The 25,449-nt window shown below is 39.5% G+C and overlaps 1 protein-coding gene and 1 long non-coding RNA gene across 5 annotated transcripts in view; one reads left to right on the forward strand and one right to left on the reverse strand.

The window, feature by feature from the left end:
* Window positions 1-25,449, forward strand: part of LOC144301038 (uncharacterized) — a 103,444-nt gene that overhangs the window by 52,581 nt on the left and 25,414 nt on the right. For 2 of the 3 annotated variants that reach the window (XR_013367764.1, XR_013367765.1), the window contains one exon: window positions 17,353-17,502. The gene's annotated coding sequence lies outside the window, so the exon portion shown is untranslated. Of the gene's footprint in view, window positions 1-17,352; window positions 17,503-24,214; window positions 24,378-25,449 lie in introns of those variants that run through there. The other variant, XR_013367763.1, reaches the window with a different exon arrangement.
* LOC144301039 (uncharacterized) overlaps window positions 12,823-25,449 on the reverse strand; it is a 39,942-nt gene continuing 27,315 nt past the window's right edge. For both annotated transcript variants that reach the window (XR_013367767.1, XR_013367768.1), the window contains exons 5-6: window positions 13,096-13,329; window positions 12,823-12,940 (exon numbers count right to left, since the gene is read on the reverse strand). This is a non-coding gene — a long non-coding RNA (uncharacterized LOC144301039). The remainder of the gene's footprint in view (window positions 12,941-13,095; window positions 13,330-25,449) is intronic.

Raw genomic sequence — 25,449 nt, forward strand, 5'->3', positions numbered from 1 at the left:
TTATATTCTTCATCTGTTCTTATATGTTGTCTATTTTTTTCCACTAGAACCATTGACATATTAATCATAGTTATTTTAAATTCCTTCTCTGATAATTCTAACATCTGTTTCATATCTGAGTCTAGTTCTGATTCTTGCTTTGTCTCCTCAGATTGTTTTTCTGTTCTTACCTTTGGCATGCCTTTTTGTTAGAAGTTGAACATGCTGTATTGGATAATAGGAATTGAGGTAAATAGGCCTTTAGTATAAAGATTTATGGTAATCTGGGTAGGAATTTAAGAAATATACCTAAGGCTACATGACTTCACAGAAATTTATATCTCACAATTCTGGAGGCTGTAGAGTCCAAGACCAGGACTTCCCAAGAACTTGCCATCTTGGTTGGGTTCTGGTGAAAGACTTCTTCCTAATTTGTGGACAGTCGTCTTATCACATCTTCATGTGGTGGAAAGAGAAGACGAGAGGAAGCAAGGTCTCTCCTGTCTCTTTTTATGAGGGTACTAATATCATGAACTTAGTAGGTATTTTAAAAGTAAATGATCAGGAACAAGACAATGATGTCCACTTTTACCATAGCTATTCATATTGTACTAGAAATTCTAGCCAGAAAAAAGTAGAAAAGAAAAAGAAATAAAAGGCATCTAAATTGTAAAGAAAGAAGATTCATAGATGACATGATCCTATATAAAGAAAACCTCAGAGTCCACATGAATACTGCTAGAGGTAATAAACAAATTTATCAAAGTTTCAGGATATAAGATCAACCCACAAAAATCATGTGTGTTTCTGTATATCCGCAATGAAAAGGAAATTAGAAAGGCAATTCCATTTTCATCTAAAAGAATGAAATATCTGGGACTAAATTTAATCAAGTTGGTGAAAGACTTGTACAATAAAAACCCCAAAAATATTCTTGAAAGAAATTAAAGAAGACCTAAATAAATGGAAAGACATTCATGTCCATTGATTGGAAGGCTTAACATTGTTAAGAGAACAATATTCCCTAAGGTGATTTACAGATTCAATGCACTCTCTATCAAATTTCTAGTGCCTTTTAATTTTTTTTTGGCAGGTCCTCAAATCCATAAGGAATTGTAAGGTGCCCCAGGTAGCTAAAACAATCTTGAGAAGGAACAAAGTCAGGATATTCTCATTTCCCAATTTCAAAATTTACTACAAAGCTACAGTAATCAAAATAATGCGCTGCTGGCATAAGGATAGATAAACCAAGGGAATAGAATTAAAAGTCAAGGAATAAACCCAAACATATACATCCAATTGACTTTGCCAAATCCATTCAATAGTGAAAGAGCACTTTCTTCAACAAATGGTAATGGGCAACTGGATTTCCACATGCAATAGAGTCAAGTTGAACCTCGACCTCAAACCATATCCAAAAATTAACCCAAAAAGGACCAACAACTTAAATAAAAGAATTGAGGTCATAAACACTTAGAAAAAAACAGAGGTAAATCTTCATGACCTTGAATTTAGCATTAGATTCTTGGATATGACCTAAGAGCACACACAACAACAGAAAAAAAAAAAAGTTAAATGGAATTCATCAAAATTTAAAACTTTGGTGCATCAAGAAAGTGAAAAGCAACCTACAGAATGGGAGAAAGTCCTTGCAAATCATAAACACAATAAAGATTTAATATTCATAATATAATCTACAGATCCACTGATATCCCTATCAAAATTCCAGTGGCATTTTTAACAGAAATAGAACATATAATCCTAAAATTTGTATGGAACCATAAAAGACTCCAAAAGCCAAAGCAATTTTGTATATTGCTTAAGGGAAATGCAAAATGGTGCCCCTGCTGTGGAAAACAGTTGAGTGATTCCTCAAAAAGCTAAAAATACCATTACCACATGACCCAGAAATTCTGCTCATAGGTATATATCCAAAAAAATTGAAAACAGGGACTCAAATAGATACTTGTATGACAATATTCACTGCAGCATAATAGCCAAAAATGGAAACAGTCTAAGGAATAAATAAAATATGGTATATACATACAATGAAATATTATTCAGCCATAAAAATGAATGAAGTTCTGGTACAAGGTTCAACATGGATGAATCTTTTTTGTTTTTTAAAGATTTATTTATTTGAGAGGGAGAAAGAGAGCACGTGCAAGCAGGGGGAGGGACCGAGGGAGAGGGGGAGGGAGAGAAGCAGACTCTGCTGAACATGGAACCTGATGTGGGGCTCAATTTTATGACCCTGAAGTCATGACCTGAGAGCCAAAATCAAGAATTGGATGCTCGGGGATTCCCTGGGTGGCGCAGCGGTTTGGCGCCTGCCTTTGGCCCAGGGCGCGATCCTGGAGACCCGGAATCGAATCCCACATCGGGCTCCCGGCATGGAGCCTGCTTCTCCCTCTGCCTGTGTCTCTGCCTCTCTCTCTCTCTCTCTCTCTCTCTCTCTCTGTGTGTGACTATCATAAATAAAAAAAAAAAAAAAAAAAAAGAATTGGATGCTCAACCAACTGAGCCACAGAGGCACCCCTCAACATTGATGAATCTCTCACCTCCCGGTTTTTAAAATTTATTTTATTTATTTATTTATTTATTTATTTATTTATTTATTTATTTATTTATTTATTTATATGTATGTATGTATATTTTTTTATTGGAGTTCGATTTGCCAACATATAGCATAGTCCCCCCACCCACCTCCCCTTCCACTGCCTCTTGTTCATTTCCCAGAGTTAGGAGTCTCTCATGGTATGTCTCCTTCTCAGATTTTTCCCACTCCTTTTCTCTCCTTTCCCCTATAATCCCTTTCACTATTTTTTATATTCCCCATATGAGTGAAATCATATAATGTTTGTCCTTCTCTGATTGACTTACTTCACTCAGCATAATACCCTCCAGTTCCATTCACATTGAAGCAAATGGTGGGTATTCGTTGTTTCTAATGGCTGAGTAATATTCAACATGGATGAATCTTGAAAACATTATACCAAGTGAATTAAGCCAGACACAAAAGGACAAATATTGTAATATAATAAATAAAAAATATATAATAAATATAAAATATAGTAATAAAAATAAAATATAATGAAATAAAAATATAATTATACTATAATTCCAATTATATGAAATTTCTAGAATGATAAACTTATAGAGACAGAGAGCAGATTAGAGATTGTGGGATGGGGAATGAAGGATTATTGGTTAATGAGTAGAGAGTTTCTGTTTGAGATAATGAAAACGTCTTGGGGAAAGATAATGGTGATGGTTGTTGTGGCGTAATTAGAAATATTTGGGTTTTGTCCTAGTTCCTGGCACAGGGCAACCAGAACCTTTGTTTCCAGAGTGCTAGGAGTGTCTTTTCTTATTTGTAATAAGCCCCTTTTGATCACACCTGAGTTTATGATAATGAAATGACTTAGGGTGAGGCTCCTAGTAGAGAGGTTTCTGGGTGGGGGCTGGTGGCAGAAGGGCTAAGTTATGATTAGAAGATTGGAACTTGCAACCCTACTCCCCAGGCCTCCTCCCACCCCCATGCTCTCATCTATGGGGAGGGGAGAGGCTAGAGATTGAGCTTTATAGCTTTATAGAAACTCTTGAGCAATGAAATTCAGAGACCTTCTGAGTTAGCCGACACATTGAAGGAGGACGGCACACCTGGAGAAGGAATGTGGAGTTATTGCTTAATGGCTACAGAGTTTCTGTTTAGGTGATAAAAAATTTGGGGAGTTGTAGTGATGGTGAATGCAGTAAAAGCCAATTGATTGTATACTTCAAAATAATGAAAATGGCTACTTTTCTGCTATATATATTTTACCATATTAAAAATGGAAAAACAATTTTTTAAACTCAAGATTAGGGAAGTTGGAGAACTTGTAATCAAATAATTGGTACAGATGGAATTCAAATCCAGGTCTCTCTTATTCTGTGCTCTTACATGTTCTTACACATTACAACCTATTTGTGCTAGATTAAACTGTGCAGAACTATCTTTCACATAGAATTTTTGAGCCAATAACTGATAGAATAAGGTGGCCTTTGCCATGATCACTCTCATGGGATGGATTGTTGTGGATAAGAATAGACCCCTAGGAGGGGCTAGAAGGCTAGTGCTGTAATCCAGTGGAGATAGAACTAGTCTGGACCAGGGGCGTGGTTATGAGAATGGAAAGGAAGGTGGGGATTTGGATAATAAAGTTCAAGGAAAGGACAGAGAGTATTTGACGATGCCTGGAAATAGATAACGAAGAACACAAAAGGTCAACCCTGGAAAGACAAGAGTGGAGCGCAGCTGTTAGCAGAAATGAGGTATCTGAAAAAGCATCTCGGGGCACCTGGGTAGCTCAGTGTTTGAGCATCTGCCTTTAGCTTGGGTTGTGATCCTGGGGTCCTGGGATCAAGTCTCACATCAGGCTCCCCGTGGGAAGCCTGCTTCTCCCTCTGCCTATGTCTCTGCCTCTCTCTTTCTCTCTGTGTGTGTCTCATAATAAATAAATAAAATCTTCAAAAAAAGGAAAAGCCTCTCATCATCTTCATATGCTCCAGAATGTGTCCTCATCTCCCAATCACATGAACCCTGGGGTCCCTAACAAAACTGAGCTCATCTATACTGGTTTCTGGGCACCAGCAGGTGGAAACACAAACCCTTCTGTGGACTAGCTCCCTTCCACAGAGACAATGATTAATCTACAATGGGAACTGGGAAAGGGAGAAGACAAAGGTGAGACACAAGATTTATTCTTTCTATTTTCCACCTGAGTTAATCCAGTGATAATTAACACCTAGTTTTATCTTACCTTCCTAGGCACAAAGTTCAAAGTTCTACCTGCCTTTTGGCTAGGGGGCTAGGTTTTGTTGTTGTTGCTTTCCCATGTGGACTATAACATAAAAATAGCTAAGCACCTATCAGCACATGTGATTAGTGATGGAGAAGGAAGAAACATAAGGCCAGGACAGGGTAGTGGTGGAGCAGGAAGTAGGGGATGGTTGTGTGTGGTGTTGCTGTGGGGGTGGGGAGGGTGTTAAATTTCCACCCACCTCTGTTCTCTGGCTTCACATGCTATTTCTGCACATCTATGGCTAGAAGAGAAGCCAGTCTTCTTCCATAGCTCCTGCAGCTGATGTTAAGTTGACAAATCATCTTTGTAGCCCTTGGAGACAGAGCAGAGCTATCTAGAGACACAAAGACGGCTGAAGCTTATGCTGTACTCCTTGGTTCTCACATTTTTCCCCAAGAGACCCAAGTGATAGAGTTTTAGATGACTTGCCAGATTTTTATATTCTAACAAGCCAAAAAGAAAAAAAAAACACAACAAAGCAGGTCTATTAATTCAATGAGAATTTTACATATTTATGTGCTCAATTGCCATCCCTTAGGACTCTCAAGGCTTTTCACTACAGGGAGGAGTGTATTGAAGCAGAAGGGAAATATTCCTAAAAATGTAGCATAAAAGAGGTTTCTGATCCATTTGTCATGTTCTTATATAGCAAAACAACAAGAGACATGCGAATATAAATGTTTATTGGTCTACCACATATGGTATTATTTCAAAAATAAAGCAGAGTTCTCGTATTAATATACTTAGGAAAGTGTCTGGAAATGTGATGATTATATTTCACCTTATAGTCTTGAAGTACATTGGAGCAGTGACCACATCAGTTATGTCCACCGTTGTATCTCGATGTCTAGCCCTGGTGCTTAATATATATTCACTGAGTGGAGGGGTGGTAATAACACTAATTGACTTTAGTGATGTCGTGTAATCTCTCTAACTGTATTATGCGTAAAAGATACCCTAAATGGTGGCATCAAAGTGATATAGGAGAATTTTCATGTTGCTTCAGGGCAAAAATATTGTAGTGATGAAAATTTAAATAAAAAATATTTATAAATATTTTAAGGTTACATCATAAATTGCAAGGTGATGTCATTGGCTCCTTACCTAACTGGGAGCGGAAGAAATCAGAAATTACAACCCTACCTACTTCTCAAGGTTGCACCTCTCTCCACTGATTCCCCTTGAGTTTTCTGGGGATCTGTTTTGTTGTATTTGGCCAGTCTCTCTCTCTCTCTCTCTCTCTCTCTCCCTCACTCTTTGTTTTGGGGGGGGGGAGGCAGGGGCAGAGGGAGAGAGAGAATCTTAAGCAGGCTCTACGCCCAGCACAGAGCCTAATGCAGGGCTCCATCTCACAACCTTGAGATCATGACCTGAGCTGAAACCAAGAGTCGGACACTTAAGCGATTGAGCCACCCGGGTGCCCCTAGCCAGCTTTACTTGAAGGATTCCAATACCCCAGACTATCTTGGCCTAGATGAGGCCACACCTCTTCTGTTTTTGGTTGACCTGAGATGAATTGGACTATTGCCAAGCTACCCTCACATACTCCATTTGGGACCATGTATCCCATATCCTCAATCACAGATGGCTCAAATGACAGTCTTCCAAAGCAGCACATCTTCAACTGTAATGTGTGTAGGAATCCCTGGGAACCTGTGACCACGCAGATTCTCACTAAAGAGGTCTGAGTGGGACATCCAGGTGAGGCTGGTGCTCCTGGTCCTCAGACCACATATTGAGGATCAAACTGGGTCTTATGCTTCTCATTTCTTTTGGCTCTATGGATATATGAGAGGCTCAGCTAAACTACTTGGTCTCCAAGCCTGAAACAATTTTTTTAAAATTTAAATTCAATTAGCCAACACATAATACATCATCAGTTTCAGATGTAGAGTTCAATAATTCATCAGTTGCATATAACCCCAGTGCTCATCATGTACCCTCTCTAATGCCCATTACCCAATTACCCCATCCCCCCACCCACCTGAAACAATTTTGAGTCCGTGACATTGCACTTTTGGTGGCATTCTCAGTCCCTTCCAAAATTTTCTTCTAAGTTTCAGTTCCAGAGGAGAGCCCAAAGACTACCCACATAATCCTGGGCTACTCAAGCTCTTTCCCCTGTATGGTTGGCCACAATCTCTGTCCTCCGAAGTGGGAAGCACCCTTCCTCTCTAGCCCCAGTGACTCTTCTCCTGGCCTGGGTTATCATGCACCGACTTTGCCAAATTTTCCACAACTTGGATCCTACTGGCCTCTACTGTTTCAGTCTCTGGGAACCCAACCCTTGTCATTGACCTGTTTTGTTTTCCTGAGTCATTTTATAAGCTGCTTGTTGAGTTCCATTCTTCACTGATGGTGACAATTTTGAACCTGGAATGACTCATGCTACCAGTCATGTGAACTGGGTCTGCTTCCACTGGCCCAGTCCAAGCCACCAAAATGTCTTACCTGGACATTGAGCTTCTTAACTCATGTGTTCAAACCACTTTTGCCCTCCTCCAATCTGCAGCTAGAATGATATTTTTGGAGTATAAATCCATTGGTCTCTCATTTTTTTTCTCTACTCCAAAAGGCAGACTCTTCCTTATCATGTCCCTGTGCTGGTGAGTGAGTTTTCTTACTTAATCTTTGCATGTCCCAGCTCCAGCAGCTCACCTCCTGTGGCCCAAGATCTCATCTTCTGTTAGCCAAACCTTGGGGTTACTGAGATCAGAAACCTCTTTAGGGGCAACAGCTTGCCAGCTCACTGCTTTTCCCAGTTTCACCTTTAATTCCAGCCGCAGAGGGTTTCCCACTCTCATGAGTTCTGCTCTACAGTAAAGAGAATATTTTTATTTCATCTCCAGCACTTCCTGGTGCTTTAGCAGGAGTATTGTTAGGGTGCCTACTCTTCCTGGCTCCAGAAGCACCTTGCTCTCCAAACTCTCCCTCCAGGCCACTCTCAGGTCTCCAGCATTTACTTCCTTGCTAGGGGTTTTAACACTGTTCTTTCCACAGAGAAGACCCTCCCTACCGAAACTTTAGACCACGATGGAAGGTCAATTACACAGCAATATGTCCTGGTTCCTTTGAGAAAGTTGAGCTCTTCTCTTACCTATGTTTCCACAATTTCTCCAAACTTTTCCTGCATAGCACTCCTTACAAGTGTGCCTGACAAAGTCCACCTCCTCTACGAGCAAAGCTCCTTTGTGGGAGGGCAAAGGCGCATTAGTCTTGTTCCGCACTGTACAAAGCCCCCAGCACAAATGTGAGTAATGATGACCATTAGCATCCAATGAGCTCTTTCTGTATGCCTCCCCAGGGATCTATTAGCATTTCCATTTTGTAAATGGGGAAACTAAGGGATAAAGAGATTAAGTTACTCAAGGTTATGAAGCAGGGCTGGAGTTAAATCCAGGCAGTCTAGCTCCAGAACCTACTGTCCTCATTTCTTTTTCTAATACATGATTGTTGCTCAGTAAATTTTTGTGGAGTGACTCTTCCTGAGAGCCTATGAGCTCCTGTGCTCCTTGGCAGAGCCAGCCAAAAACATCTCATTTCTTCATTTTTCACCATATGGCCCTTCTTAAGGCTACACAGAGGTATGGACACACCTCCTGGGGTCATTTGCCTGGTGTTCATTTGACAAGCCCTGAGCTTGGTCACATCACTGCTCTCCCTCCTCCCCCAGGTTTTCTAGGTGAACATATCCAGGTGACACATAGAAGACAACTTTTGGAACTCTACAGCTACTGATAAAGACAGATTTTGATTCAGTATGTCTGGGGTGGGGCTGCAGATTCTACATTTCCAATCACTTCCCAAGTGATGTTGGCATTGCTGGTTTGTAGATGAGGTTTGAGGAGTCGGGTGCTAATGCAACATACTCTAATCCCTGACCTTCCCTTTCCTAGTTTGTGCTTGCAGCTAATACCATTAAATATTAAAATATTAAATTGTAATATTAAATAGGAATAAAAGAATGTGTGTTAAGCACATGTTATTGGAACAGGTTAAGTGTCTGGCTAATGGTTTTCTTGCTTTTTCTAGTTTATTTTTTGAAACATGTCAATATCAAATCTGTAAAGATCTTATATTACATTACAGTACTTCCCCTGGAAATTAAAATACACACACACACACAGAGCCCTTGGGCCACTTTTTTTTTTTTTAAAGGAATCCAATCAATGAATTTAAAACATTCTTCTAACATTATGTTAGTATTAAAAAAAAAAGTAGTCACCTTCACCCCCTTGAAACTTAAATTCATTCTCCAACCACCTAACCTCCGGATATTCTCTGCCTAACTATTAAAGCCGATGATGAATCACACCAAGAAGAAATTCTTATTGCTTCTGGGTTCTCACCATTACTGCAAATCCCTAAATTGCCCAGAACTGTAGCTTTGAAGGTTGTTAGCTCCCAAGATTTCTATTATGAATTTGCACTTAATCTTTGATTCTGACATATCTTTTAGGCTTCCTATTTAATTATTTACTAAATGCATGTTTAAAGGCCCTAGAAATCAGCCTTTCCTGTGGCTCCTGTCCACTGCTCTCACCTCTTGACATGTGTTCACAACCTCCCGTCCTAGGGCCCTGTGCTATGCCCACAAGCCAATATTCTGGGGGGCCCTCCTAATGGACTGATCAAGGAACTTCTCCTGGTCTGGAACTCAGTGACTGACATTCTGACTGACACCAAGCATGAAAATCACATTACCCTGGTTGTAAAAAACCTTCACTGGCTACCTGTAAAGTACAGGATTATGTGTAAAGTCCTAGTTATTAACTTACAAGTCCTTAAATTGACTTGGTTTTGAATACCTCAGAGACATTCTGGAACCATACATCCCTGTCGTCTTCTTTGGTCTCAGTCAATTGGATTAGTTCTTTTTGGCTGAAGACATTGAGCTACGGGGCATTTTTAATGTTTGCTCTCTACTTATGGAATTTATTAACCATGGAGGCCAGGCTGTCTTACTCTCTGTCAAGCTCTCAGTTGAAATTTAAGAGGTACTCTTTCCAGTTTGCTGATTTGGTTAAATAAGCCATAAATTGATACACTGTTGTTTAGTTTTTGAATCATTGTTCTTTGGTATTTTTATGTATCTGCTCCAAGAGTTTGTCTGACATGTCAGAGTTAAATTTTATATTATTGCACTTAATATCTTTTTTCCCCCACATCTTAACTTTAAACACTGTCAAAGTGAATTTACTAATTAAATGCTTTGCATGACATATTACCTTTTTCCATCTGCTTTAGATGGGTGTCACAAGGGCAATGCGATGTTATATGTGAAAGTACTTGGATTGTGAAATATTGGGTATTATAGTCAATTATGTACATCTACTTCACCTTATTTTGGTTAGTAATCAATCACTCCACTGTTATGGTGCTCCAAAATTAATTGTCGAATGGATGGATGAATGCTAGACCCAAAGAAGGGCAGAGGTATAGGTCACATGGGGTTTCTTTAGCAAATGTTAATCTAACATCTTTTGATAAGGTATAAATATGTTTAAAGTTAGCTAACAATAAAATATTTAAATAGCAGGCCAAGAAAAGAAGAAAAATATGGCACAGGAAACTACACAATAAATGGCCAAATATATTTCTCATATAATCCCAGCTTTATGATCTATCCACGAGGAAAGTGACACTCCTCAGGCTGTGGTAGTGAGGAAGGGTATCTGACTGAGAAGTGGGTTTATATTGGACCCGTGTGTGTGTGTGTGTGTGTGTGTGTGTGTGTGTGTGTGTGGAAATGGGTAGGCAAAGAAGAGGTGGAGAGATTGGAGAGTATTACATAAAGATGGAACGATAGCAGGAAAAAAAAACCAGGTGACTGTTATTTTTCTTTGAAGTTGGATGAGGGGCATCTAAATTCAACCCATTTGGTTGGAAGAGGATAATAAGAATAAGTAGGGATGCACTGCACATTTATCAAAATAAGATTTTCTGTTTTCTTTTAACAAGGAAAAGATACTTTTTAATTTTTTTTAGGGTCTTGAGATGCTTGGCTGGGGTCAGAGAGATAAGGTAGGTAATAATGGGGAAGTTGGTAGAGTTCCTCAGGGAAGGAGAAAATAAAACATCAGTTGCTGGGGGCGCCTGGGTGGCTCAGTCACTTAATTGTCCAGCTGGTGGTTTCAGCTCAGTTCATGATCTCAGGGACATGAGATCAAGCCTTGCATCAGCCTTTGTGCTGAGTGTAGAGTCTGCTTGTGTTCTCTCCCTCTCCCCCTACCCCACCCCCTGTGTGCACAAACACACATACACACATACTCTCTCTCAAATAAATAAATAAATAAATAAAATCTTTAAAAAAAATACTACTTCAAAAAAAACCACATCAGTTGCTTCGTTGTATTTTCGTTCCTGTTTTGGTTTGTTTGAAGGCCAAGTGGTGGGATTGGGGTGGTAGGTAAGGTCTACTATCCAATGCTAGGACTTGATAGCTAATTTAAGAATTACTGCTCTAAACATTTTAAAATGCAAAATCTCCCGTAAAGCTCTGACATAGTCTATCAATACTGTTTGGAAAGAAATGTACTCTGGAGACAGTGCAAGAAATCATAGCCAAAGCAATCCAATCAACCTCGATTCTCCTCAACAAGTAGGAACACAGTGTCTGTGCTTTTGGTGTCATCCTTGAAGGAAGGAGGAAGCAGAGCTTGGAATCTACGTGGGAAGATGAGCCTTACGCATGGGAAGCATTTATCTATCAGACAAGAATGAGGCTGCCTAAGTACCAAGATCAATACCAAATACTGTTGCTCTGTGCTCCCAGGTTTCAGAGAAGAACTAAGGAGAAAGAGCAGGGATTTGTTTTGGGGGAGAAAATCCTGGAGCTTGCTTGCAGGAGTGGAACCCTCCATACTTGAAGAGTGGTCCATAGACCAGCAGTACCAGCATCACTTGGATGCTTGATGAAAGTGCAGAACTTCAGGTCTCTTCTTAGAGATCCTGAAGCAGAATCTGCATTTTTAACAGGACTCCAGGTGATTCATATTTATATCACGGTTTAGGAAACATTGTATTAGAAGACTCCAACCAAACTATGCAAGCATGGAAATAGCAGACAAATGGACCGCTGGGACAAGAGATCAGGCCTGTGGGGAACCCCAATGGTAGCTCAATGCTCCTCAAATTCCCCTCTGGCAGATCTCCTAGAGGTTAATGGACTTTGCATGGAGTCTGTGCATGGAGTATCCAAAGACAGGGTTGGCCTCATGTGCAAGGAAAGCTCTGCTTCATAGCCAACCCTTGGCTTGAAACATACTCCTGAGCTCTGACAGAAATGTAGAAATATTTGGAAGGTGAGCACAGGCTTGGGACTATGCAAGGAGCGCAAATGCCCTCTCTAGCATGTCTGGTCCTACACATAAGTGCCTGCAGGGATGGATTTGAGCCATCGCTTTCAAAAGTTAAAAGAAAAATTATACACATGCCAAAAAAAAAAAGCCCACCTTCCTGTTTCTGTCATTTACGTTCATGCCTGTCTGGTTTGAATTAGAGTGGTTCATTATGGAGAAGGGAGAGAAGAGACATTTTAATGGAATTGGCAAAACCCAATGCCCAACAGAATAGGCTGGAAGTAAACAGCTATGGCCTGACTGTCTATGTATGAAGAAGGTTTCTCAGGCTTAGGATTGAGAGTGCTTGAATAACTATAGAGACCATTTTATAATTATTATAGTCCTCTCCCCTCTCCCTCCCTCCCTTCCTCATCCCCACCCTGCCCTCCTCTTCCTTTTCTCATCCCTACTCTTCCCTCCCTTACCCCCTCCCTTTCCACATCCCCCTCCTCCCCTCCCCTTTCTCCCTCCCCTCCCCTCCCTTCCCTTTCCTTTCCCTTCCCTTTCCTTCCTTCCTTCCTTCCTTCCTTCCTTCCTTCCTTCCTTCCTTCCTTCCTTCCTTTTCCTTCTTCCTCTCCCCTCCACCCCCTTTCTATAAGATTTTTAAAATAATGTGGTTTCCATGCAAATCAAAACCAGCTGAAAGCTTGCCAAGGCCAAGATGTAATTGAAGCTGGCATTTAAGCCTTTGTGTCTCCTCTGTCTCCAGAGATATCATCATAAAATAAAAGACTTCATCAGGTAATGTTTTCTTCATTATTCAACATCACAATTCTGAAGCGAAAAAAGATAATTAGACATACGGTGCTGTCGACACATAGTTTATGAGGAGCTTCTAGTTAATTAGTTATGGTAAAAGGTTTTTATATAGTCATAATTACTTTATATTTCAGAGAAAAAGAAGCAAACATACATGTATTTTATTTTACCTGGTGACAAGTTTATCAAAGCGAGGCTGGTATTTTGATGATCCTTTGGCACCTTCTTCAGACTTCTCAGGATATAATGCAAAGTGTCATGAGGAGGTTTTAACAGTACAACTCTTGTTAACTTTAATAGGAGCTACGCATCTGAAATCCTTACACATCGTCTTGCTAGATTCTATAAGAAAATATCATCCTCTTGGTGTCCTAAATTTCCTTTGTCATTGATGAAAGGCTCACCTATGGAATCATTCAGAGAAGGGTTTTAGTAATTTTGTTGAAGATATGAGACAACCCATCTTCACAAGAATGCCTTTTCTGTTTGCATTTCTGGGGGCCGGCCACTGAGCAAGAAATGATGGCAAAAATAACATCCTGGGAAATGTAGCCTTCTATACTATATTTGTTTAAAATAATTTCAATTTATGAAAGTGATCTCTTTTTTTCCACCGGCTGTTTCTGCTGAATGGCTTGTTCATCTCCATCTAAGAAATCAAGAGAATTTCAAAAGGAGGTCGATATTCTTGGTTTTTCCTTTTGTGTCTGTACTAGCTGGGGTGGTGGGGGAGAACTGGAACAGCTCTGTCAGGTCCTGTACCCACCTGGGTGTCCTGAAGCAAAGGGTGATAGCCAACCCTGAAAAAAAGTGAATCCGGTAGCAACATGCACTGATCTTCCAGTATGTCATATGTCTAACGTACCTAGGCTTGGGTTTGCCATCAAGGTGCACTCAACCATGGGGCTAGAACACAATGTTCCTCCATCTCAGTCTGGTTCTTTATTTATTAGAACAAAAGGCAGAAACCTGAGATCTGTGCTAAAGAAGGCATGTGGACTGATCTCACAGCCCAGGGCAAAATGCTAGTGTTGTCTTACCCACAGCTGGGGTTGCTAGCTATCCAGCCCCAAAGACAATGGCAGGTTCACACTTCCCTCTACTCTCCAGAGTATTTGATGTCCTAACACTTTTAGATAGATGCATGGGCATAATAATGGTTGTCATTTCTTGACTAGTTAGCAATGCCTGCACTGTGTCACATACTACATGGATTATTTTTCCCTTGAGGACTTGCCATCTTTTAGGTGAATGTCTGGGTGAGGTAATCAATCTTTCCAAGCTTTAGTTTCCTCGTCTATGAGAGTAATAACAGGAAGAAGACAGATAACAAACGTCAGGAGATTAGCACAATGCCAGACACACAGTAAATGTTTGGTTAATGTTGGCTATTGTTATTTGTATTCTGAGAATAACTCTGAGTGAGGTACTGTTATTACCTCACTTTATTGATGATAAAACTGAAACAGAGGTTAAGTTACTTAGTATGGGGTAAAGCTAGGGTCTAAAGCCCATTTCCAAGCCCAAGCTACCAGCCTCATCAGAAACAACTGTAACAACCCTGAATTGTCATCCTGTCTTGACTCTCCCCTATCACCCTCCATTCTGGTCGACATACTGGAAAACAAGATCTAAAGCTTCTGGTTCCTAGGACTTGGCACTTGTGTGGCTTTTGTGTGGATCTAGAGGACCTAGGAGCCTGGTGTATTCTGGTATTGCTCGATTTAACTTATCCAGATTTTTCTTTAAAGATTTTATTTGTTTATTCATGAGAGACACAGAGAGGAAAAAAGAGGCAGAGACACAGGCAGAGGGAAAAGCAGGCTCCATGCAGGGAGCCCAATGCGGGACTCGTTCCTAGGACTCCAGGATCACTCCCTGGGCTGAATGCAGGTGCTAAACCGCTGAGCCACCCAGGGATCTCCAACTTACCCAGATTTTAAGGCCTCCAACTTATTCATATATTTAAAGAATGAGTAGGGGAGGCTGGAGGAGGACCAATTAGAACTTCCCCTCACATCCTTGTTCTCTTAGCATAGCTGAGGGGTCTTTTGTGATGGATGACAAGGCTCTCATTGGTCTCGTTTTTTTCCCTATAATCCTCTCTGAGTCATTTCTGTCTTAACATTGTTCTCTGGGATGTAACATATCTTTCTTGGATGAATGAGGAAGGGACTCCTCATTTCTCTAGCCAGTTTCAGCATTCAGCACCTCCACTATCCCTTCCACTTTTCCAAGTGGAGAGAGAGAGAGAGAGAGAGAGCACTAGTGGATCTTTAGCATAGGTTTCAAGGTAGCTTGATGCAATTTTAGACTGTGCTAATACATATGAGGGTATCTCTTTAGATAGGAATCCCATTAATAAACTATGGTTTTTTATAGCCAAACTGAAGAAAATTTAGAAATACTAAACAAATTATGTTCTATTTGGGGCATACTCGGAGCCTAAATAAGTGAGATCAAATTGTTCACTGTGTTGTCATTAATGGGATTCATATCTTGCATTCCTATTACACCCTGAATCTAATCACGTGAGTTATGTCCCGGATATAGAGTTATGACACGGAATTATATCCTAGTAAAGAAGAGCCACCTTTAATCTCATTTTCTTGAGGCACATAAGACAATAGTTATGATTTCTATGTATTTTTAATAGGAATATTTTTAACTATGATTCTAATCACTGGTAATCGTCCTGTCATCTAAGAAAACAGTATAGATTAGAATGACAAAATAATGTTTGGGATTAACCTCTTTTTTGTTTCTCCTTGTAGGAATAAAAGATAAAATTATATCCTTGGTATCCAAGGATAAATGGTTTCTATGATTTGCAATACTTCAGGTCTGATCATCATCGTTAGCTTATTTATGTAGAACACTATAGTACTTAAAATTCTTTTTTTTATAGAGAGAAGGAGAGAGACAATCTTAAATAGACTCCATCTCATGATCCTAAGATCATGACTTGAGCCAAAAATCAAGAGTTGGACACTTAGCCGACTAAGCCATCCAGGTGCCCCAATATTTAAAATTCTTGAATAAAGAATTCTCAGCTTTGTTAATTAATTCTCCATTAATTATGGTAATTTATACTAATTACTAATGTAATTACAAAATTGAAGATTAACCTGGAAATTTGGAAGAGCAATGTTTCTGTTAACTAAACAGGAATAAATTACACAGGCAAGAGCAGAGGCAGGATTCTTTTTGTTTTGTTTGGCCAGCTCAACGCCTTCAAAGTACAGTATAATCTGGGAACATCTGACTTTAGCAACCTACTCTCCATTTCATTACCACATGTACCCTTTGCCTTCAATATTCCGGATGTTTTCCAAAGCTGTTACTAACAACAAGATCAACTCTAGCTACAAAGGAAGAAAGAAGACTAGGTCCTGTCCTAGAGCATTTTGTCAGTGCCTGCCAAGGCTGTAGGAAAGCCACAGAACTGCTGGATCTGTTGACTATTTATGGAAACTGAGAAACGTATCAGTCATCTTTGTCAAATCCAATGTAAAGACTCTAGAGTACATGCTCACTGGGACTGCACCTTAAATCACAGGGACCGGGATCCCTGGGTGGCGCAGCGGTTTGGCGCCTGCCTTTGGCCCAGGGCGCGATCCTGGAGACCCGGGATCAAATCCCACATCGGGCTCCCGGTGCATGGAGCCCGCTTCTCCCTCTGCCTGTGTCTCTGCCTCTCTCTCTCTCACTGTGTGCCTATCATAAATAAATAAATTTAAAAAATTTAAAAAAAAATAAATCACAGGGACCACTTTTATGCTAAGGTTCAAACAGGTAGATGTACAAGAAAATTGGAATGAGTTCCAAAGTAAGAGAAAGAATTAGGCTGTCTGAGATGATCAGCAGGATCATTCATTAGCCATTAGGAAGAAACAGAAGTAACTAGCCCTGATTCAGTCTATTGCTGCACTTTGCATACTAAATGTTATTTATAGGGCTGAAGGGGTTATGTTTCTCTATGACTTACTGACATTGATTCATTTGGTTCAGTTGGTAACCAGTGTGTGTGTGTGTGTGTGTGTACGCGCGCATGTGTGTGCAGGTGTATCAGAGAGAGAGAAAGAGAATTACTCTGTGCCAGGTTCTAGGTCTTGAGAATATAAAGATGAAAAAATAAAATTCCAGCCTTCAAGAGGCTCTCATTCAAGCAGAAGTGATGGCTCACAGTTTTCTGAAGAAAATTGTAGCTTAGAGAACACAAGTTATCAGTGGGGGGGGTGGTGGGTGGGGAGAAAGATCACCTTGAGAATATGACTCATTGAGCAACAATTTCCAATTCATAGTTCATAGGTTGACCTACCCTAGACTCATAGACAGAAGGATTTTGAGGGTTTGCATATGGTAGAATAATTCATCTCATTCCTGAGCAGTAAAGAAAGGGTCATCTTTGCTTTTTTCACCTCTAGGCTCAAAGAGAAGTATGTTCCTGAGAGCTGGTAAAGAAGAATCCATTGGAATTTGATACAATCTTTATTTCCCGTCCAAAAGGCTTGCTGACTGATGTTAGGTCCTAAAACTTCTTTTAACTCCTAATAAAACTCCGTTTCTTCTTCTGAGGTGGAGCACCCATGGCTCTGGAATACTGTGCAGAATAACAACAACAACAAAAAAGTTTCTAAAGTCCTTTAAACACCTCAAATGAAATTTGCCACATTAAAGCCAAATATTGTTATTAATGACAGGAATTGCCAACATGCTAAGAACAAAGGAAAGCTTCAAGCACTTATCATTCATCTTATGCTTTTTTCTTTAACAGCAGAACCTATCTTGTTGTAAATTATTAGTTGTAAATTACTTCTTTAAAATATTAGAACTGTTCATTTGAGTAAACCACGAGGTAGATTTTTCCTGTAATTTAAAAAACTACCAAAAGAGCTATAATTCATTTACTATTAACATCCATATAAAGACTATGAGCCATAAGAAGAAAATGAGTCATGGTTGCATCAAAAGAATTAACTTCAGAGATGTATTAAAGAACAAAACATTCGTTTCAGTACATTGGGATTAACTATTATCTGCAACCCAACCACCGGTAGCACTCTATTTTCTAATAGAAAGCACAAAAACACACAATTAATCCTGACCTGATATCTCTCTCTCTCTCTCTTTTTTTAAAGGATTTATTTATTTATTTATTTGAGAGAGAGAGAGAGTGAGCAAGGGAGCTAGCATTGGGGTAGGGAGAGGGAGAGAGAACCTCAAGTAGACTCCCCACTGAGCATGGAGCCCTTTGTGGGGTTCAATCTCAGGACCCTGAGATCACTACCTGAGCCAAAACCAAGAGTCGGATGCTAACTCAACTGCACCACCCAGGTGCCCCCTGACCTAGGATCTATTAACAATCTAGATTAGTGTCTCCTAGTCCTAGCTTGTTCCACTTCAGGGCATTTCCAGCTACCTCAAGGGATGGTATAAAATTCTTCCAAGTTCCTTAAGCAAAGTTAATTTTAATTCACATTAATATTAAAAATAAATGTATACCATATGGCAGATGAGGAAAAAGAAAGTCAAGTTCATAACTCAGCAATACATTCCAACTCATTAGCCAACATAAGTGAGGATTTAGATAACACTTTTTAAGCCACAGATTCTCAGGAAAGAAGAATGTAGTTCTGGAAACCATGAAAAAATATTACTGTGTTTTAAGTCCTCAAATTGCACATTGAGCTCTCTTGATGAAACACTTTTCTTTACAATGAGCTAATTCTAGTTTCAAAGACATTTACACATGTCCTTGCTTCCTCATAGTTTTGGTAAGGACAATGTCTTAGTCCTATGCTTCATAGTTTATAATACACTTTCATATATCATATCTCAGCTGCTAAGTAATGCTGGGGACTCGTCTGGCCACAGGGAGAAAAAATGAAAAGGCTGTCTGAATGAAAGATCTTCACCAAATTACATCACAGGTGGACTAAAGTTACACATTCCTGAGAGTTCATATCCAATATGGTGCATTTGGGAGAGGTGAGAAAAGGGATGGCTGTTACATTCTATTACACCTTCAGCTCTATCATATGCAGAAACTAAGCGACCTGTGGACTTGGCCTCACTCTATTCCACTCCCAGATAAAGCAGAAGGAGGAACGGTCAGGAGTCAGTGATAGAGGGGATAAAAGGAAAGAAATGATTGCTTCAGTATAAACTGAAGGAAGCATTGTGGGTAACGATAATTTGGAGAAATGGAGTGGGTTGGTGGGTGGACCCCATGGAAAGCTCAGACTGGAGCAGTTTGAAATAACACCTATGGATGAAGGCATCTGAGACCCGAAAAGAGATCCAGGAAGAGGCTCACTCACTCTTTTTAAAAAGATCAACTCTCTCACACAAATTTAAAACAAAGATGTGCTTGTTCTAACACTCAGAGTGTGGAAGAGTATTTTTTTCAACCAAAATTTCCTCCCGGTTTGTGATGATATGGGCTCTTCTCATATTCTAATTTAAAAACTTATTCAGAGGAAGGTAATTAGAAATAATACTTGGACATTTTTAATGTTTTGAGCATGAATATAATTTTTAGTATATTTAAAATTCAATGAATTCGCTGAGGGCATCATTATAAGGAAGCTGAGCACTAAGGAAACTATTAATAATTTGGGAATCTCGGTTCTCATGAGAAGTGTTAAATCTACCTCCTGAAGAACTATACCACACATATATTTAACTCCTAGATCCTAGTATTATTAAAATGCAGAGCAGGATAGATATGATTTTTCATGCTATCAGGGTATCCTCTGAATCTCTTCTTGTAGGTGGCAGGCACAGAAAAAAGCCTAAATAAACTTTGAAGGGATTTCTGGTCCTTGGGAAATGGAAGAGTCATAGAACTGATTCTTCTTAGTTGGTTCGGTAGCAGTTGAGCATTCAAAACTTCTTGAAAACTCTTAGCAATCTATAGTCTTGGCCTTCTAAAAGTCACAGTTCAGTGGACACAAAGAGAATACAAGCAAGTAAAGTTAACAAGATTTAGTGAGGGCTTCAGAAGAGATAGGAACCCAAGATCCTAGAAGCTCATAGAAGGGAGTGAGGATTTCTTTGTAGGGGAGCTGGGAAAGCCCTCTCACAGACCGTAGCATCTGAACTCCCAAATGGAAAGCAGGAATTACCACGTATCAGAGAAGGTCATTCAAGACAGAAGGAAGAGCAAAATGAAAAGAAACGGGGTATGAAAAGGTGGTGCTCCAGGGAGGAGGGAGATGGCTAGAGCACCTGGGGTGTGGATGTGTGGTAGACAAGTGGAAGAAAAGGAAGCTGTACAAGATAACAGGAGGGTAGATAATGGAGGGTTAAAGGTTGAGGGGGAGGATTTAAAAAAAAAGCATCAATGGCACAAAAACCTCTAGGAAAACAGTATTGGATTTGGCAGTCATTTTAGCCTTGTGCTTACTCCCAATTCTGAACCTTCTAGTAGGTAGTTTATTCAAGAGAATATTAAGCTGAAGATAGAAATCAGCATGAAAACATGTTTTTCTCTCTAGTTTATTTGCTGTAATAGGCTTATTTTATATTGAACTCATGATTGTTATTTTAATATTTGAAATTATTTGGCAAAAAAATCTAGAAAGGATTTACATCTTGATTATTAAGAATTGTCAGATTCTTACAATTCTATTGGAAAATTAAAAAGACTTCAAGTATACGAATTTAATGAAACCACAATCCACATTTACAACTGAATACTTATAAATGAGACCAAATTTTCACCTCCTGTGTTTCCTCTGGCTATAATCTTCCCAAGTATACTAAAAGGCTGCTGGGAAGTATGCCTATCATGAAAATTGCTCAATTTTCAAAATGATCTATGAATCATAATGGGAGTCTTGGTAGTTAAGTGTCTACAATAACGTAAAAATGCCTCCCAGCCTTTTAACAGGTGGTAGAAAGAAGTCAGAAGTGACTCTTACAATGGTCTTTCTTTCATGCATTTAAATCCCAGTATATCAGACAGCATTAGGGTAAATAAAAAAAATAGAGCAAGACTATAATAAGATATATAAGCTTATAGTATAATCATGATAAGAGAGATGGGCCTCATGCCATGGAGCCAGACTGCCTGGATTAAAATCCTGAATCTATCCTTTATCAGCTGTGCAATCTTGAGCAAGTTATTTAACCTTTCTGTGCATCAGTTGCTATTAAAAAAAAAAAAAAAAAAAAAGCACCAATAGTAGCTACTACAGGGGCACCTAGGTGGCTTAGTGGGTTAAGCACCTGCCTTCAGCTCAGGTCACAATCCCAGGAGGCTCAGGTCATGATCCCAGTGTCCTGGGATGGAGCCCCACTTGGAGTTCCCTCCTCAATGGGGAGTCTGCTTCTCCCCCTGCGTGTCCCCCTGCTCGTGTTCTCTCTTTCTCTTACTCTGCTCTCTCCCTCTCTCTCAAATAAATAAATAAATAAATAAAATCTTAAAAAAAATAGTAGCTACTACATAGGGTTATTATGAACATCCTGAGTATCTTTTCTTTGCCTCCCCAATCCTCCTCGGACCCTTCTTCATTCTGCTTCTGTACCTTGGGAGGCTGGCCCATAAAGGTGGAAACATTGAGCTCTTTCCCCTCTGGCTTTCTGTCCTGTTTGGATGATGGGAGGCAGGACAAAAGTGAGGTCGGGGTGTTTGTTCTTGTTCCTCCCTGCCAAGTCACCATGGTTGTCCAACCCACCCACGGGCACTCTCGGGTCCCTCTAACCAGGCTCTCTGCTTGTGCCTTCAGGCCGGCCCGTGGTGGAAAGGCTTCCTGCGGCTGTGAGCCAGTGCAGCGGGTTGCACAGTCCTGTACTGCATTGTCTAAATCCCTCTCACACCTTTGTAAATATTCCTTTTGTTCAATTCACTTCGATTTATCCAATTTGAGTGCGCCATCTGTTTCCTGCCAGAATCCTGACTAATAGAATGAGTTCCTCTTTGTAAAGCACTTGGAATAATAGCTAGCCCATGAAAAGCACGATATAAGTATTTGATAGATAAATAAAATAAATGAGATTTAGAAACTTTTTTTTTTTTTGCAGTCGATTTAAACATATCTTTCTGTGGCCTGCCATACAAAGCAAAATCTTCAGAAACATTTTCCCAAGTAAAACTGTTCTCTTCAGTAGATTTTCTGTGCATGAAGTAACCATCATTTTATTTCTAATCATGTTTGTAGTGCTTTGGTTTAAAAAATTCTAAGTAAAATATTATTAAAGTTTTAAATTCAATATGAGCCTATGGGCAATTTTTGTAACTCTACTCATTGTAATCATTACCTATAGATGTTCCCTCCCTTTTTTTATACTTCTTTATTGTCTCTTCTCTATACACCTTTTATTGCATGTACAATATTGTCTCCTTTGATGCTTTAAAACATGCTGAATGTAAACCTACGTTTCTACTCAATTGGCTAAAGGTAATTGTATTTCCTAGTTTCTAGAATTATAAGCGTATCTCTTACAAACAATAGGCTCCTTACTTCTTGCATGAAAGACACAAGGTTTTGCATGCTGGATTCCACTTTCTTCTTCTTCTTCTTCTTCTTCTTCTTCTTCTTCTTCTTCTTCTTCTTCTTCTTCTTTTTCTTCTTCTTTTCGGCGAGAGAGCAAAAGCAGGAGGAGGTGGAGGTGGGAGGGGCAGAGGGAGAAGAAAAGGGAGAGAGAGACTCTCAAGCAGGCTCCCCACTGAGCGCAAGCCAGACCCAGGCGAGCCTCAGGATCTCAAGACCCTGAAATCATGACCTGAGCTGAAATCAAGGGTCAGACACTTAACTAACTGAGCATCCCAAGTACCCCATCCTCATCTTTGTTTCTTAACTCTAAGGTTCCAGAGTATCTATTTTGTGCACTAGTATGTATATATATACACACACATATATATTAGTCACTTGAACCTGATAGCAGAAGTAGCCTTCTTGCTTGAGCTCATATTTACTCATTTCTTTTTTTTTTTTTTTTTTTTTTTTTTTTAATTTTTATTTATTCATGATAGGCACACAGTGAGAGAGAGAGAGAGGCAGAGACACAGGCAGAGGGAGAAGCAGGCTCCATGCACCGGGAGCCCGACGTGGGATTCGATCCCGGATCTCCAGGATCCCGCCCTGGGCCAAAGACAGGCGCCAAACCGCTGCGCCACCCAGGGATCCCTACTCATTTCTTTTTATGTAGTGGTTGCCTCAAATTCATCTTACAGTAGTATCTCCATTCAATATGTTTTTTATTCTAACTCATACCTAATATTATGGAGTATGGCCTCTAGCAAGCTGCAGAAAAGAGAGTTTGAAACTTTGTGATCTGAGGATATCCTTCCTTTTCCTTTTATATCTAAGTGATGACTTGACCAAAGTGACCCAAATCTTTTTCTAAAAGTTCTGTAGATGTTACTCAAGCATCTTGCAATACTTACCATATCGAAATATGGAGACAGTCTGGTTTTACCACTTTGAAATTGAGCAAAGTTTAGAAGACTGTCATACAAAAATCACTTGTGTTTTTATATGTTAGCAGCAAACATTTGAAAAAATATAATCTTATTTTTAAAAGACACTACTGACAAAGCAACTAAATGTATAAGATATCTAGGAATAAATTGACCGAAAGTTATCTGAAACTTCATTAAAGTTTTTTGTTACACTTACAGTTACAGAGGTCCTGTACTAGCAGTCTCAGTGTCCCCTGAGATCTTGTTAGCAATGCAAATATTTGGACCCCATCACAGATGTACTGAATCAGAAACTCTGGGGGTGGGGATGGCAATCAACCCTTAATGAGTTCTCGAGGAAATTCTGATGCACACGTTGTGATTCAGGACAACACTCTGAGAACCACTGCTCTAGAGCAACTCTTAAGCACATGAATACAAATTTACTTACAAGAATGTTCACAGAAGCATTTTTTGGTAACAGCAAAAAGCTGTAAAGTCTAAATAGTTATGGAAGACAGAATAAAAAAGTGAACCAAAATATGTTCCTAGAATACTCTGATGCAGGGAGAGTGAATGAACAGCAGGGAGGTACATCCACTTGAGTGAATATCAGAAAACACATCATTAAGTAAAAAATGTAAGTTGCAGAAGAAAGTATATAGTATAATACAATTTATTAGAGTTCAAAAGCATGCAAAATTAAGCTATATATTTCTTAACAGTGAGTGCACTTATATTGGAAAGTCAAGGTATTGATAAAACTCAATATAGTCATTATTAATAGCAACGTGTATAGAGAAATACATTCAAAGAAGGGAGGATGGGAGAGTTTAACAGCATTTGGTAAGGTTTTCTTTCTTTCTTTTTTTTTTAAGGCGTTATTAAATTATTCATTAGAGACACAGAGAGGCAGAAACCTAGGCAGAGGGAGAAGAAGCAGCCTGCAGGGAGCCTGATGTGGGACTCGATCCCAGGACTCTGGGATCACATCCTGAGCCAAAGGCAGACACTCAACTACTGAGCCACTCTAGCATCTTGGTAAGGCTTTATTTCTTAAACTAAGAGTATATATATTTTTGCCGCATTATTTTGAAGTTTTTCTTGATATATGAAATTTTTCAAAATAAATTTGAAATAACAACTGTATTGCACTTTCTAAAAAATATTTTACTTATTCATGAGAGACACAGAGAGAGGCAGAGACATAGGCAGAGGGAGAAGCACACTCCTTGCAGGGAAACCCATGTGGGACTCGATCCCAGGACTCTAGGATCATGACCTGAGTCAAAGGCAGGCGCTCAACCACTGAGCCACTCAGGTGCCCCTCTAAGCTAGGGATTCTTAACTAAGACCCACGAAACATCTGAAACCATACAGAAAATTTGTTTGCGATTTTCTTTTTTTAATCTGGGGAGAAAAATCATAATTTTGTCAGATTTCTTAAAGTGGACTGGCACTGAAAAATATTTGATTCTAAGAACTACTCTGCTCTTTTTATGTCAAAGAAAATTTGCCTCAAGTTATTTCATTAATTTCTACTCCCTCAAATTTTCCTTCTTTATATTTTTAAATTTTCCTTGTTTTTTTTAAACTTTTTTAAAAAGATTTTATTTATTTATTCATGAGAGACACAGAGAGGGGGAGAGAGAGATGCAGAGACACAGGCAGAGGGAGAAGCAGGCTCCACGCAGGGAGCCGGATGTGGGACTTAATCCCGGGTCTCCAGGATCACACCCTGGGCCAAAGGTGGCCCTAAACCGCTGAGCCACCTGGGCTGCCCTGAATTTTTCTTGTTGATAGGAATCTCGTTAGTTTCTTGGTTTAGATTTTGATTAATATCCAGATATTTTTTGTTCCACTGGAAAAAATAAAGGCTAAAATTTTAATTCCTGATTATAGTTACTGCTCGTTCTGTGAATCAGGCTGCATGATATCAAATGTTCTGTATTCTTATCATACAAAATGACATTAAAGTAAATATAGAAATATTTGTTTGAAAGAAAGAGGTTATTTCCAGTTGGCAGAATTTTGGAAAATGTGTTGGAGAAACCAATATTTGCCCTGAGCCTGTAGATGGGTGGGGATAGGAGAAAAAAGTGCTTTAGGTTTT

The sequence above is a fragment of the Canis aureus genome, chromosome 29 (assembly GCF_053574225.1).
Source record: "Canis aureus isolate CA01 chromosome 29, VMU_Caureus_v.1.0, whole genome shotgun sequence".
NCBI lineage: Eukaryota > Metazoa > Chordata > Mammalia > Carnivora > Canidae > Canis > Canis aureus.